The sequence below is a fragment of the Triticum urartu genome, chromosome 6A (genome assembly GCF_056163025.1).
Source record: "Triticum urartu cultivar PI428250 chromosome 6A, HENAU_Tu73, whole genome shotgun sequence".
In the NCBI taxonomy this organism is placed as follows: Eukaryota; Viridiplantae; Streptophyta; class Magnoliopsida; order Poales; family Poaceae; genus Triticum; species Triticum urartu.
Genome location: NC_141878.1, coordinates 605,883,265 through 605,898,631, shown reverse-complemented (window position 1 = coordinate 605,898,631; position 15,367 = coordinate 605,883,265). Strand labels below are relative to the sequence as shown.

The window sequence follows — 15,367 nt, the reverse complement described above, 5'->3', positions numbered from 1 at the left end:
CCGCCACAAAGATCCACACAGAGGGCCGTCAGGACAAAGGTCCTTTCAGCCCCCAATCCGTGAATCACTCGCGGGTACTCTTCGAGCAGACCCGACTTTAGCCACGACATGTATCATGTATAAGTATATAATATATACCCATGATCACCTCCCGAGTGATCACGGTCCGATAGTATAGCATGGCAGACGGACAAGAATGTAGGGCCACTGATGGAATACTAGCATCCTATACTAAGCAGGTAGGATTGCAGGTAAAGGTAACAACAGTAGTAGCAAGGACAGGCTATGCATCAGGATAGGATAAACGGAAAGCAGTAACATGCTACACTACTCTAATGCAAGCAGTATAGAGAAGAATAGGCGATATCTGGTGATCAAGGGGGGGCTTGCCTGGTTGCTCAGACAAGAAGAAGGGTTCGTCGTCGACGTACTCGATCACAGCGGCATCGGTAGCGATCTCGGGGTCTACCGGAGAGAAGAGGGGAAAGAAACAGTAAATACATAGCAAGCAAGTGCATAACAAGACATAACATGGCAAAGCGCAGCGCTAGGAGTGTTCTAATGCAGTGCTACACGATACTGGCGAAGGGGGATAACATCCGGAAAGTTTTCCCGAAGTTAGCCATTTTCGGACAGATGAACCGGAGGGGGAAAGTTGCATGTTCGCTATGCTAGGGATGTGGTGTGGATGAACGGAGGGCGTAACCGGATTCGTCTTGTCGTTCTAAGCAGCTTTCATGTAGAAAGTATTTTCATCTGAGCTACGGTTTATTTTATATGATTTTCTAAAGTTTTAAATCATTTTCAGGATTTATTTAATTATTTTAATTCAACATTATCCAGAAGAGTGCTTGCTGACGTCATCATGATGTCAGCAGTCAATAGAGGTTGACTGGTCAACCTGACACGTGGGTCCCACATGTCATACTCTATTTATTCTAATTTAGGATTTAACTAATCTAATTACTATTTAATTAGTGAAACAATAGTTAATTAGGTTAACTAATCAGGATTAATTAAGTTAATTAATTAACTAATTAATTAAAAAAATTATTATTTTTATATTTTTTTCGTTCAGGGGCTAGGCCCACTTGTCATAGGCCCATGGGGCCAACAGGGTTAACGGGCGCGGGGTGTGGGCGTGGGCACCCGTGCACCCGAACGGGGCAACAGGGGGCGCCGGAGGTGGCCGTAGCCCGGCGCGGTGGGGCGAGGCCGTGGCCTCGGCGAGGCTCGTGGGCCGGTGCAGGGCGGCGGTGAGCGCTGCGGCGCGTCGGGCTGCGACGGCAGCGGCGGGCGATGCCGCGGAAAGCAACAGCGGCAGTGCAGCAGCAGGGCGCGCACGGGGAAGGGCGCGTACGACGAGGGCGAAGGTAGCGGGGCAGGGGCACGATCATGTGCGCGCGGGGGGGGGGGGGGGGGGCATGCCCAGGGAGCGACAGGCGCGAGCCGGGCAAGCCCAATGCGCGGCCGGCTCGCCGTGGCCATGCGCGGGCATCGGGACGGCCGCGGTGAGCGCGAGGACGCGGGCCGGATCTGGTGACGGGGAAAAAGGGAAAAAGGGGGGGTGCTCATGAGGGGAACGTAGGGCACATGGCAGTGGGCTTGGGGAAGTTCGGGGTGGCCGGCGATGGAGAGGCGGGGAGGCGAGGCGACGCGGAGCGGCTCCGGTGAGCGGCGTCCGACGACGAGGTCGGGGCGGGGATGAGGACGCGGTCCGTCGGCGTCGTGGCTCCGGCGAGGAGGGCTCCGAGCGGCGATGGCGTCGGAGCCGAGCCCGAGTTCCAGATCGAGGCAGAGGGGACGAGGCAGCGCGGACGTGCGTCGGGGTCGGCTTGGGGGCGAGGTGAGGCAGCGGCGGCGAGGTCTGACAACGGCGACAAGGTGGCGGGGCGCGAGGGAGGAGCTGCGAGGCATCCGGCGAGGGGAGGGTTTCCGGGCGGCGGATGGCGGGTCGGGCGTGGGGGCGCCTAGATCGAGCGGGGAAGGAGGGGGACGTGCGAGAGAGAGGGAATCCAGAGAGAGGAGTGGGGCGCGTGGGGGGGGAGTGGTGGTTGCTGTGGGTTAGGGTTTCGGGGATGGGGGATAAGGGGAGTGGGGTGGCCGGTGGGCCTTTTGGGCTGGTGGCCTGCTGGCTAGCCAGGCCATTCGGCCCAGGGGGAGGGGGGTTTCTTCCTTTTTCTCTTTTGTTTCAGTTTTTTGTTTTTATTTATTTTGTGTTAATTAGTTTTCTATTTTATTTTCTATACATATTTGTTTTATAAAATATATAAGTAGTATCTAAATTAATGTTTTAAAATACTCCGATGCCATAAAAAGTTTGGTGACAAAATAAAACTGTTTAGTATTTTATTAATTGTAAAAGGCATGTAATTAATTGTTTTTGATACTGTCATAATTATTTTAGAGCCTTTAAACACTTCTTTAGAGTTTGCTTTCGCCACTACAATTACCTATGATTTATCCGAGGACATTTTTGTTTTAGCGTTTCCAATTTTTTGTTGTTTGCTTGATTTTGAATTTGAATTTAAATCGTTTTCGAACTAACGCAAGATTAGCAACAGTAATTGAGGTGACGTGGCATCATTAACAGGGAATTACTGTAGTCTGATTATCCGGGCGTCACATCGCCATCGGGGCGTTTTCTGGCCTAATCCAGGCGGCGGGGTGCTCCTCGGGATCTTCCGTGATCGGCGCTTTCGGAGCCCGAAGCTCGGGTGCGGCCGTTGGTTTTCCTGAGGGCTCCTCTGTGGACGCGACTAAATCTGGCGGGATATAGATTTCCCTATCATCCAGATCCCAATCTGGTCATAGATCGAGATTGGTCCGTGATTCCACCCCATAGCTTGGATCCAATCTAAGACCGCGTTTAAAGACGTCAGGTCGGCTGGATCCATATCTTCGGCGTCTCTAGGGTCAACCCTGAGACGGTTTGTCTTGGAGGTAACCGAAGTCGCCCCAGAGTCTGGATGAATGAGTTCGGGTGATGAGATGAGGTTAGGACCAAGCGACGGCAAAGGGTTTGATGCCAAAGCATGTCGACATTCAATCGCAGAGCCAGCATGTCATGTTCGCCGGCATTGAGGTGTGTTTGCAAGCATGACAAAAGGCGCGCGGTGACAACTATGATACGTACGTGTGTCGCCCGTAACTTGTACTATTAAAATTTCCATTGATATTTTAGTTATAAAATAGAACACTCTCTAAGGTGGAATATATATACAGATACCCAGTACTTTTTAGGTGGAAGAAAAATGGAAAGACCACTTTGATTGTCGAAAATTGGAAGACCTGAATATATATGCGGTTCCCATTTCCTATTAGCAATATGCATGTAGCGGTAAGACCTTATCAGTCCCCGATTCAGTCCATATATTTAATCCTACAAGTAGGCTAAATCTTACTATTGTTTTTATTATTCGACTCAATGTAGTGTTGGAAAGGAGTGGCCAGAAAGGTTCCCGGCCGGTACGTACGTGTGCATCTACAGACTAAATGGGTTTGGTTTCATGGCAAAGGGTGACAACATCTAATCGTGCCATGTGTTCACCGGCAAGGAGCACACCACAAGTTCATAAGGCTGTAAAAACTATGTGAAGCGAGATGTGGCCTTGGATGAGCAATATTAATTATTGTGTAATTTTTATTGTTTCTTCATGAATATCAAAACATATGCATGTGCACATTTTACTGTGGCCCAATTAATTTGAGCGGGGGGGTGTATAACACCACACTATTAAAGAACAGTTGCACAAAATAGTGCAATTAAAAATATTAAAAAAGTATTATAGATATTAGAAGAAATTGAGAGTTCTACAGTACCACAGTTAAGTACAACCACACAAAAACACAATTACATCAAATGCAAACTAAAATATTTAAAAAGGTGAAAGTTCAACCAGAACAAAGAAAAGTGCAATTGCACAACAAGAGTGTTTTTTTAGGGCAACAAGAGTGTTGTTGTAATAAACACAAACTAAAATAGTAAACAAATATAAATGAAAATCTCGCGTCCGGAACTTTAAACATTTATGGTTTTGAAATTTCTGTATTTTAAATGACGTGTTTCAGTTATATTTAAAAAGAGCTTAGTAATAATTTATCATATACTTTATGTATGCGTCATTATAGGGCCAACAACACACGCAGAACGCTTCATGTTTAGTTGTACTCCCTCCGTCCCATAATATAAGAGTGCAGTGTCAAAAACGTTCTTATATTATGGGACGGAGGGAGTAGAAAGGGAAAAAGTCAATATATGCCAGTATATATGAGTGAGGATTAGGGAAAATACACAAGAGCTCCTGATCGCTCCACCCCTATATGATTATTAAATTTTAAAATACCAAACTTAAAAAAAAACTGGAATCTTGTGATATCAAATTTGGCTGCCCTATCCACCCCGTCCGAAGTTTCGCAAAAAATACCAGAAAATATATCCATGGGGAAGAAACTCAATATAAACTACGATCCATCCAAACAGTTTCTTTGTATATATAGGAATTTGTTGTCTTTTTACTGAGAATACCACGAATGTAATTTTTTCATGAAACTTCACACGGTAGTATATTGCGCACCTAGGATTGATATGCCAAAATCCCAGGTTTATTTTGGATGTTCCAATATATTTATGAATTTAGTGCTCATATTGGGGGGAAGGGGGGGGGGGTATTCAAAAGTCCTTACGATAGTAGAACAACTGCTGATCCAAACTTTGAAAAAGATATGATAGTATGTGTTACATTCGGCCAGACGAGAAGTATAAAAAAGAAAAGACCTCATATTTTTTCAAGGCATGAATGAAAAAGCGAATATCCATTTATGAGCCCAGCTCATCTGCACCCGTTCAAGGAAAAAAATCACAAAAAATAAAAATAAAAAAAACTTCAAAAAGAATTGCGTGATACATAATTTGATACGTGAGGTGCGCTCCAAATTTTAAATCATTTGGACAGCCTCAGCGGAAAGACAAATTGGGGACAGAATAATACATTTTTTACAGGCCCCGAATTTGTCACTTTTTTTTTTGCTGAGAGCTATTCATATGTGAAATAATCGGAAATTTGGAGTCATGAGCTATTGGAGTAGTATAATATTGTGTAGGTGGAAGAAAATGGTGAGACCTCCTCCTCTCCTCTGTCATTTTTGGTAGGTCCGTCAGTTGGAGGAAGGAAAATGTGTGTGCGCTGCTCCGCTCCTCTCCTCCTGTTGCAAAACCAAACCAAAAACCAGGTCCCTGCTGCTGCTTTGTTTGCCGTGGTTTTCTCCCTTCTTCTTCTTGTTGCTCTTTGGATCCACCGCCCGCTAATGCCGCCTAGCCGCCCCGATTCCATCCATCACCACCGCGCAATCAAGCGCGCACCAAGGCGGCGGTAGCGCTCGTGCCACAGAGGCCGGAGATTCGCCTCACGGCCTCCCTCCCGGCCTCCTCCTCCTCCGCTTAAGGGATGTAATTTGTGACTGGACGGACGGACGCCGCAGGTCCGTAGCTATTATTTCTTCTATTATTATTACTTATTATTATATATACTGCTGTCCTATATACACTAGTAGTATAAGTTGGTACTAGCTTTTATTTTATTTACTCGGATTGGATTTCGTTCCTGATTGAATTCACCAACGAAATTAAATTAGCTTCCTTCCTTCCTTCCTTTTCGGATGTCATATCCTATCCTATCCTATCCTATCCTAGTATAGCAGAAAGAAAGAAAGAAAGAAAGAAAGAAATCAATTTTGGTCAGAGGATTCGATCTCTTCTTTCATCCCCTCTTCTCTTCTGTCCTAGTACATCTTGTTGCTTTTCTGTTTCTTACTTACTTCCTCCGTCCCATAATATAAGAACGTTTTTGACACTAGTGTAGTGTTCAAAACGTTCTTATATTTTGGGACAGAGAGAGTACTTGTTATTGGGAGGGAGGGAGGGAAAAAGAAAGAAAGATTTGCGATTGATTCATTCATTCATTTGATTGATTGATTGATACTAACTGCTTGATGATTTGATGACTGACTGCAGAGCAGAGGCAAACCCCAATTCATGCCTTCCTTCCTTCTTTCCTTCATTGAGTCAGTCAGCCAGTCAGCAGGAATCAACCAATTGAATTGATACCAGAGTCAGTTGCTGTACAAAATCAACATATTAGTCTGAATCTGAATCTAGTCTCAAGAAAATGCGGTGTTCAGTCTGAATGAATGAACCCTGGCATGTATGGTATGGTAGAGCCCATGGCAGCAAGAGCAATGCGGCCCTTCCCATGCTGGCTCATCTCGCTGCTGCTGCCGCCGCTGCCGCTGTCGCGGGCGTCAGCAGCCACCGGCGATTTCAGCCACTGCGGCGGCTGCGACGACGCCGACGAGGGCAGCCTGTGGAGCACCGACAACATCCTGCAGTGCCAGAAAGTCAGCGACTTCCTCATCGGCACCGCCTACTTCTCCATCCCGCTCGAGCTGCTCTACTTCACCACCTGCTCCGACCTCTTCCCCCTCAAGTGGATCGTCCTGCAGTTCGGCGCCTTCATCGTCCTCTGCGGCCTCACCCACCTCATCAACGTCTTCACCTACGAGCCCCACTCCTTCCACCTCGTCCTCGCCCTCACCGTCGCCAAGTTCCTCACCGCCCTTGTCTCCTTCGCCACCGCCATCACGCTGCTCACCCTCATACCGCAGCTGCTCAGGGTCAAGGTCAGGGAGAACTTCCTCAGGATCAAGGCAAGGGAGCTGGACCAGGAGGTGGGCAAGATGAAGAGGCAGGAGGAGGCCAGCTGGCACGTGCGCATGCTCACCCAGGAGATCCGCAAGTCGCTCGACAGGCACACCATCCTCTACACCACCATGGTCGAGCTCTCCAAGACCCTGCACCTGCAGAACTGTGCCGTGTGGATGCCCAACGAGGCCAGGACCGACATGATCCTCACGCATCATCTCAGAGAAAGGGAGATAACCGAGACGCACAGCGGCTCCATTCCTATCTGTGACCCGGACGTGGTCGAAATAAAGGCGACGAGGGGCGCCAAGGTCCTCGGGGAAGGGCACAACTGCCATTCAGCCTCCACTCCTTGATTAAGGAAGCGGTCAGCGTTGTAAGGTGTCTGTGTGGCTTCAAGGGGGTTGATTTCGAGTTTCAAGTGGAGAATTATTTGCCCGAAAGGGTCGTTGGCGACGAGAAGAGGGTTTTCCATATTGTCTTGCACATGGTAGGCACTCTGATAAATCAATGCCGTGCGGGCTGCCTCTCTTTGTATGTGAATAGTTACAACGAGATGGATGAGAGGCATAATAATCAGGACTGGATGCTGCTGCGAAGAGCAAACTTTTCTGCCGGATATGTGTGTGTCAAGTTTGAGATTAGGATTAAATCTTCATAGCTTTGAAATTATTGTCTGGCACGATGAATGAAAATCAACCAATAGTTCAGCTCTAAAAATCACGAAAGATCGATGAAGAAGCTAGTAGGAAGCAGCAGGGAACTGTAGCAATTACTGCACAAATGTGTGCTTGCAAGTTGCAACTCATCAGATGCAAGTACATGTGGTAGCTCGCGCAAGCGACCACACGTGTCCCCCCGCTCCCCTGCTGGCGTACATGTGGGACAGCCCAACTTGCTCATAAACCTTCGCTAACCGGTTTTTCTTTTCTTTTCCTTTATCTACTCCCTCCGTTCCTAAATATAAGACCTTTTAGAGATTCCACTATGGACTATATACGGATGTATATAGACATACTCTAGAGTGTAGATTCATTCATTTTGCTCCGTATGTAGTTCATAGTGGAATCCTTAAAAGGTCATATATTTTGGAACGGAGGGAGTATTAGTTTTCAGATTTTCTATTTTTCCTTATTTTACTTTCCAAATTTCGACAACATTTTCTGAAATCAAGGGACATTTTTTTCAAACAGGTGAACATTGTTTGAATTCAAACATTTATTTTCAGAAAAGGGTGAACATTATTTGAATTCAAAATTTGTTCACAGAATTCAAAAACATTCAGACTTATTGAAGTAGAGCAAAATTTAATTCATGAACATTTTCTAAATTGTGATTTTTTTTGAACTGACAAAAATGTCAGAAATTTTTGAATATTTTTTGAATCCAAGAAAAGTTTTTGAAATCATAAATTTTTTTCAAATTTAGTACATGTTTTTGAAAATCGTAAACATTTTTTTATTTGCAAATATTATTATAAAATTCGTGAACATTTTATCAAATTTTATGAACATGTTTAGAACTTGTGTACATATATTGGATATTTCCAACATTTTCTAAAAGTTCATGAACATTATTTTCCAACTGTGAACATGTTTTTAATACACAAACAGTTTTTTAAAATCACGAATAGTTTTTGAATCCGTGAACATTTATCATTTCCCGAACATTTTTGAAAATCAAGTACATTTTATGAATTCACGAACAATATTTTCACAATTCGCAACTTTTCAAAATCCTGAATTATTTTTTAAAAAGAAAAAACTAAAATCGGAAAAAGAAATCAAAAAGAAAAAACAATGGACTTCCCGCCCCGCACATGGGCCAGCCCATGATTGCGTGGGGAGGGGGGGGGGGGTATGCGTTTGGAAGATACCCGGCATGCTGGTTGCCACATAGGAGCTCCTGGTGTGCGAACCAACCTGTGGTTGAGATGGTTAGGCGGACAGTGGTATCCTCAACCCACCGGGGTTTAAATCCTGGTACTCGCATTATTCTTGGATTTATTTCAGGATTTCCGGCATGCGCTTTCAATGGGAGGAGACGTTCTCGTCGATGATGAGGCGCCTACGGTGGCTTCGTAATATGCCGGCTCAGTCTCTCGGAGGTGCTCATACGGGTAGGGTGTGCGTGTGTGTGTTTATAGGGGTGAGTGTGTGTGCGCGTGTATATGAGCACTTGTGCCTATACTGATGCTTAAAAAAAGGTGCTCCTGGGGTATGTTGCCCCAAGTAGAGCTTACAACGAGCGACCAGAGGCTAGTTGGTAAGGGCATCTCCAACATGGACCCTCAACCTGCGCATTCATATAGACCGCGCGGTCCGGTTGCCATCCAATGCAGGCCCTGTCCAGACGTTTAAAAACCGGAAGCAAATCGGGAGGGACGGGGCTTTGCAGAAGTTTGGACCACTACCGCGCACACATTCGGCAACCTTGGCCCACCCAAATCCCTCTCCCTCGCCGACGCCCTTTCTAGCCAAAGCATCACCGCCGCACTAATGCCGGTATAGAGCAGGCACGACCACTTACTGGAGCAGACATTGAAGTGGCGGGCTCGCCGAGAGCGCCTCTCGTTGCACATCTACTGCACACGTCTTCTCTCTGGATTGAACTGACATGTGTCTTACCGCCTCCTCCATTGAACCAACACATGTGATGAGAAACCTACTACGACACCCCGAGTGCCACATGTCCGTTCCTGTGCCGGACAACATTAAACACCTTTCCGATTGGCGCCTCGCATCCGCTCGCTATTTAAACAAGGCCAAACGCCAGCCAAAAACAACACCACATGTGCGCTCTCCATCTCCTCCCCGCACCACACTCGCCATATCCTACGGCTCCGAACCCCTGCGGGGTGGACTCTCCCGCGAACAGAAGTAGGAGCTCTCTCGCAGTGCTGCCCGCTGGGTGGCCTGGTAAGCGAGCTGGATACAGGTTGGCTTGCCAGCAAGCTCTCCAAGGCCAGAGCTCGCGCCACCGCCATCCAGGCCTTCCTCACCCATTCAGGTTGGCCAACTCCATAGCTGGCCAGATCCAGAAAGAAGCCATGTTCATTGAGGTTGAGGCGGCAGAGGAGGAATTTGACTGTGGCACTAGCGACGACGTTACCAACTTCGCGTCGGCCACGTCGATGAAGATGGCACGTCCGCTGCCAATGACGAGGAAAAGTAGACCATGGGAAGACGCCTCTTGGCTCCCAGTAAGGCCACTGCCACCGTCTTCGTGGAGGCGGAGGCTATTCTTCCCCTCCTGTTGAAGCATTTAGCTCTGGGGCTCATGACGGTCTGGTGAGCCAACTGCCGGACATAGGGAAGACATGTCGTGGGAAACAGATCCGCAACGGCCGGCAATAGACTAGGTTAGACTAACATAGCCTAGTCTGCTATAGTTTAGTTGAAATATGTCTGAAATGTAAATGTTTTCGTTTGATTTCTATGAAAATCATCCATTTTGCATGAATTTAGTTCGGTTTGTTGAAATCCTCCTTGAAATGTATGCGCCTACAGTTGGATGGTCAGCTCCCGCATCAGTGTTCGTGGACCGCCTCCCTGGTTCACGGACGGATGTGGTGTCTGGTTTGAGGGTTAACATTGAAGATGACTTAACTCCCATGTTTTAAAATGGGAAACCTACGGTAGTAAAAAACGACTATGTTTGCTAAGTTTCTACCTTCATATTACTACACACAATTTCCTCATTCCTTCCCCCTGACCTATGGACAAGAACCACCAAGAAGCTAGGCGTTGACTAGCTTTGAAGAGGTCTACCTCGAGGCTCGTGTCACATCGATTCCTTTGTAGATGGAATCCACCTTGAATGAAAAAGACGATTCATAATCTGGCATGGAATGTAATCCTAAACCTACCGAATTTGGCCCCTTGGGAGATCGTAGGTCTATGACCAGCCCAACGTAGAGGCCTGGACAGTGGCCTTCATTACGCACTGGCATGATGAATTCCCCTAAAAAGACTTCCATGATGAGTTTCATTTCCCGTTATTAGGTCTCCTACATATCACCCTAAAATGATATGGGATAAATGATATTTCTGTAGGCAATCATGAGAGCTCATGATTCTCCTAGGATCTACAACAATGTCCTTTTTTGAATCCTCCGAACTTCTAAAGTATGCTATCAATCGTCTTTTTCAACTAGACTTATTTTTCAACATCTATCTATATAGAAGTGCGATAACAGGTACTTGTCAACTATCATAGAAGTACCCTAACAACCAAGCATCAATTGCTCATAACTTCTGGGAGCAATGTAGGTTGTCGTGCATATTAATGAAACCCGGGTAACAGTAGTGCAACTTATAAGTGACATATGATAGAGTAGTTTAAGAAGCGGCTAGAAAGCAACTAAGAGTTTTTCCTTTGCAGTGATGCGTCATGCATTGGCTTATATGCATGGAACTGAACTAAACATGGTGAACATAGCTAACTGTAGCATGGCCACCTATTGAGCTTTGCATGTATGTTAAGGGAGGTAGATAGGATTGAGAGGCAACCAGGAAGCAAGGCGCACAATTCTCTCCGAATTGGGTGTCGGCCGGGCTAGAACTACAAGACCTTTTCTAGGCACGAACTCAAACATTATTCTTGTGAGCACGAGTGCAAGGCGATGTGTGCCATAGTGCACATGAAAACGTCAGAGGTGACTAATCGAATCAGTGAGGATGCTACAACTAACGAAACTCTTGAGGTTGAGCACATCACCAGCCACAACGATAACCTAGAGCTAGAGCCAGAGCATATTCTCCTCTTCTAGCTGTTGTGGTATCACCTGGCCATGATCTTAGCGTGGATTACTTTGTTTACGCGTGAAAATTGTGGAACCGCTAGATTAAAGCAGCAAACCGAAGTATAGTAAACGTGTGTTCGGAATTGCTGCTAGAGTTTTTACTCACTTTTTGGTGATATTGTTTTTTAGCCATAATAAGAACTGAAATTCAGAACCGCTAGATTGAAGGAGAAACGTTGTCTTGAGAAAGACTACTCGGGCTGACTCATGACTCACCAAAAAATAAAACCAAGACCACTTCTTCAGAGAGCCGAGGTCTCAGGCGAGCGGCGGCGGAAATACAGGAGAGCCGAGGACGAGGTTCGCTCTCCTCCGCGTCGGGACAGAGGAAGCCAACGGCCAAGGAGCGTCTGGACCTGCGGCGGTGTGGCGCGAGGGAATCCCGTCTTCCTCCGCGTCGGGACAGCAGCCAGTCCTCACCGGCGTCGGCTACGCAGCGCGCGGCGGCGGAGGTTCGTCTCGTCTTCATCGGCATCTCGTCAAGAAGCTCCTCCTTCTTGCTCTGCTTTCCTTCCTTCTAACCCCAGGTTCATTCATGCCCAGGCTGCGCCGCTTTGGTAGGTCGTGAGCGGCGGCGAGGAATTCTTCAGGCACATCTTGGAGCTATGAGCCGCCGCCTTGTCCCCGTCGGCAGACGCATCAACTGCCTCCTCACTGTCATCGGCCATGATTTCCCTGCGCTCGGCGTCTCCCACTTCAACCGCGTCGCAAGGGCCAAGGTGGCGCCCAACAGTATCACGTACACCATCCTCGTCGACTGCTGCTGCCGTGCTGGCCGCTTGGACCTCGGTTTTGCCGCCATGGGCCACATTATTAAGATGGGATTTACAACAGAGGAGAAGAAGACCAGCTATGCAATGGACATCGTACTCCGAATAATGCCCCTGTTTAACTGCGTACCCAACATTTTCTCCTACAGCATTCTTTTCAAGGGTCTCTGCAACGAGAAGAGAAGCCAAGAGGCTCTTGAGCTGATTCAAATTATGGTTGAGGATGGAGGTACCTGCCAACCTGATGTGGTGTCTTATAGCACCGTAGTTGATGGCTTGTTGAAAGACGGTCAGGTGAACAAGGCTTACAGTCTATTTTGCGAAATGCTACAGAGGGGAATTTTCGCCGAATGTTGTGACCTGTAGTTCAATCATCACTGGCATGTGCAAGGCTCATGCGATGGATAAGGCTGAGGAGGTTCTTCAACAGATGTTTGAGAGACGAATTCTGCCAAATGTTGCCACATATACTAGTCTGATACATGGTTATTATTCAATAGGACAGTGCAAAGAGGTGGATCGGATTCTCAATGAAATGTGTAAAAATGGTGTTCTACCAGATATTGTAACTTACAATATACAGATGGATTATCTTTGCAAGAGCCGAAGGTGCGCAGAAGCTAGGAATCTATTAGATTCTTTGATCGGTTTGGGCCAAAAACCAGATGTTACTACCTACAGTATTCTGCTTCATGGGTATGCCATGGAAAAATCGTTTGTTGAGATGCATTGTCTCATTGATTTGATGGTACGAAATGGTATTGCACCAGATCATCATGTCTACAACATACTCATATCTGCATATGCTAAAGAAGAAACGGTTGGTGAGGTAATGCATATATTTACAAAAATGCGGCAGCAAGGATCGAACCCTGATGTTGCGAACTATGGAGCGGTAGTAAACTTACTTTCCAAGATTGGCCGAATGGATGATGCTATGTCCCAATTCAATAAAATGATAGCTGAAGGGTTAGCTCCTGATATCATAGTTTTCACCTCCCTTATTAGTGGTTTCTGTTCTTGTGGCAAATGGGAGAAGGTTCATGAACTATTTTCTGAGATGTTGGATCGCGGCATCTGTCCCAACACAGTGTTCTTCAACACAATTATGGACCGCCTTTGCAAAAATGAAAGGGTTATGGAAGCCCAAGATCTCTTCGACCTGATGGTACACATGGGTGTGAAGCCTGATGTGTGTACTTATAACACACTGTTAGGTGGATACTTGTTCGATGGTAAGATGGATGAAGTGAGGAAGTTACTTGACAATATGGTCTCAATTGGCTTGAAACCAGATGTTATCACATATAGCATACTGATTGATGGTTACTCTAAGAATGGAAGGATAGATGATGCATTGGTTGTTTCCAGGGAAATGTTGGCCGGGAACGTTAAGCCTTGTGTTATCACTTTTAATATTATGATTGGTGCATTGCTTAAAGGTGGCAGGAAGGAAGAGGCTAAAGATTTGTTTGATGGCAAATTTTAACATGGTCCCTCTTACCTCCTTTTTTTACATGTGAGGTAAGAAGGTAAGAGTCAATCAAGCCATTCATTGATGAGATCAACGGCTAAGATCTATTTTATACTCTTACCTCTCATGTGAAAAGAGGGGGTAAGAGGGACCATGTTAAAACTGCTCTTGTTTGATGGTATCTGGGCCAAAGGATTAGTGCCCACCGTTGTTACATATAGCTTAATGATACAAAAACTTATAGAAGAAGGTTCTCTACAAGAGTCTGATGATCTATTCCTTTCTATGGAGAAGAATGGGTGTGCTGCCGACTCCCATATGCTAAATGCTATAGTTAGAAGCTTACTTCAGAAAGGGGAGGTGCCCATGGCTGGGACTTATCTGTCTAAAATTGATGAGAGGAGCTTCACCCTTGAAGCTTCCACAGCTAGCTTGTTGGCTGCACTTGCTTCAGGGGGGAAAGGCCAGGAATATAAGGAGTTACTCCCCAAAAAATACCACTATTTTCTGGAACAGGGCACTGATTGAAACCTTTTCTAGAGATTTTGCCTAGGTGAACTTTTCTTTTCTAGAGCAGGGCCGTGATTGAAACGTCATATTTTACAAGAGTATTCATTGAAGTCCCTGGGTAAGTTATAGACTTTATTTGTTCCATTAAATGAATAAAGGTCATAAAAATTTCTTTTTTTTATATAGAGAGTACTTGAAAGATATATAAACAAGGCTGGCTCTTTTTAATGAATAAGAATCAAATTTTGCATCTGTACGTCCATATTTTTTCCTTCAAAACTTTGGGCACTTTTACTAGGATTGTCCGTGTTTAATACTTCCGATTGACAGGAGGCAAGGTTACTATGTTTTGCAGAAATTCATATTTTTCTAATTGTATTATCGTACAGCTGCAGATGAGAAAATTTTGTGGTTCCAATAAAATTCGTTTTGATGTGGTTTTTCTCATATCACTTAGTATGAGTTTTAGAACGATAGTACTTGTTCTATGTCAGTGATAAACTGGGTGTGTCGTCTCATGTAAGTAGACTGCCAACCAATGTACTCCCTCCGTAAAGAAATATAAGAGTGTTTAGATCACTATTATATTTCTTTACGGAGGGAGTATTAGTTGCTATTTTTACTGAAACAACACACAGGTTCTTCTAACTCCAAACCTTTTTGTTGGCTACATGTTTTCTGAAGGAAAATTGGAGATTTACTTTCTTGGGAGTCTTGCTAGTTGCTCTTACCATGGATTGTAATAAGTAGGCGCTGAGAATGAATTTCTCATAGGTTCCGTAAGTTCCAAGTACTGTATAGTTTTTTTGTTTTGTTTTGAGAAAGTGGAAAAGCTTTGCGTCTCGTTGTATTGAAAGGCAGGAACAAAGTTATGTACATGCCTAAGCAGGCAGGTACAGAACAAGAAGCAGAGCAAGGGAAAGGAAAAGGAAAAGGGGGCCGGCAGGATGTACAGTACTTCTTGCTCTTACAAATATGTTACCCCTTGTGTGACCATGTTCACCTATGTTCTTTGCTAATGTACTGGGCAGACACGTTATGAGGTACAGCCGAAGGATGCTCTTCTTCAAGGTTCAGATATGCTTCTGAATCGGGTTATGATGGTGATG

The 15,367-nt window shown here is 45.6% G+C and overlaps 2 pseudogenes; both read left to right on the top strand.

The window, feature by feature from the left end:
* The first annotated feature begins 6,049 nt into the window (after positions 1–6,049).
* On the top strand, positions 6,050–7,341 carry LOC147967213 (ethylene receptor 2 pseudogene; annotated as a pseudogene).
* A 2,536-nt stretch (positions 7,342–9,877) lies between these two features.
* The window catches only part of LOC147967212 (uncharacterized), a 37,898-nt pseudogene continuing 32,408 nt past the window's right edge, over positions 9,878–15,367 (top strand).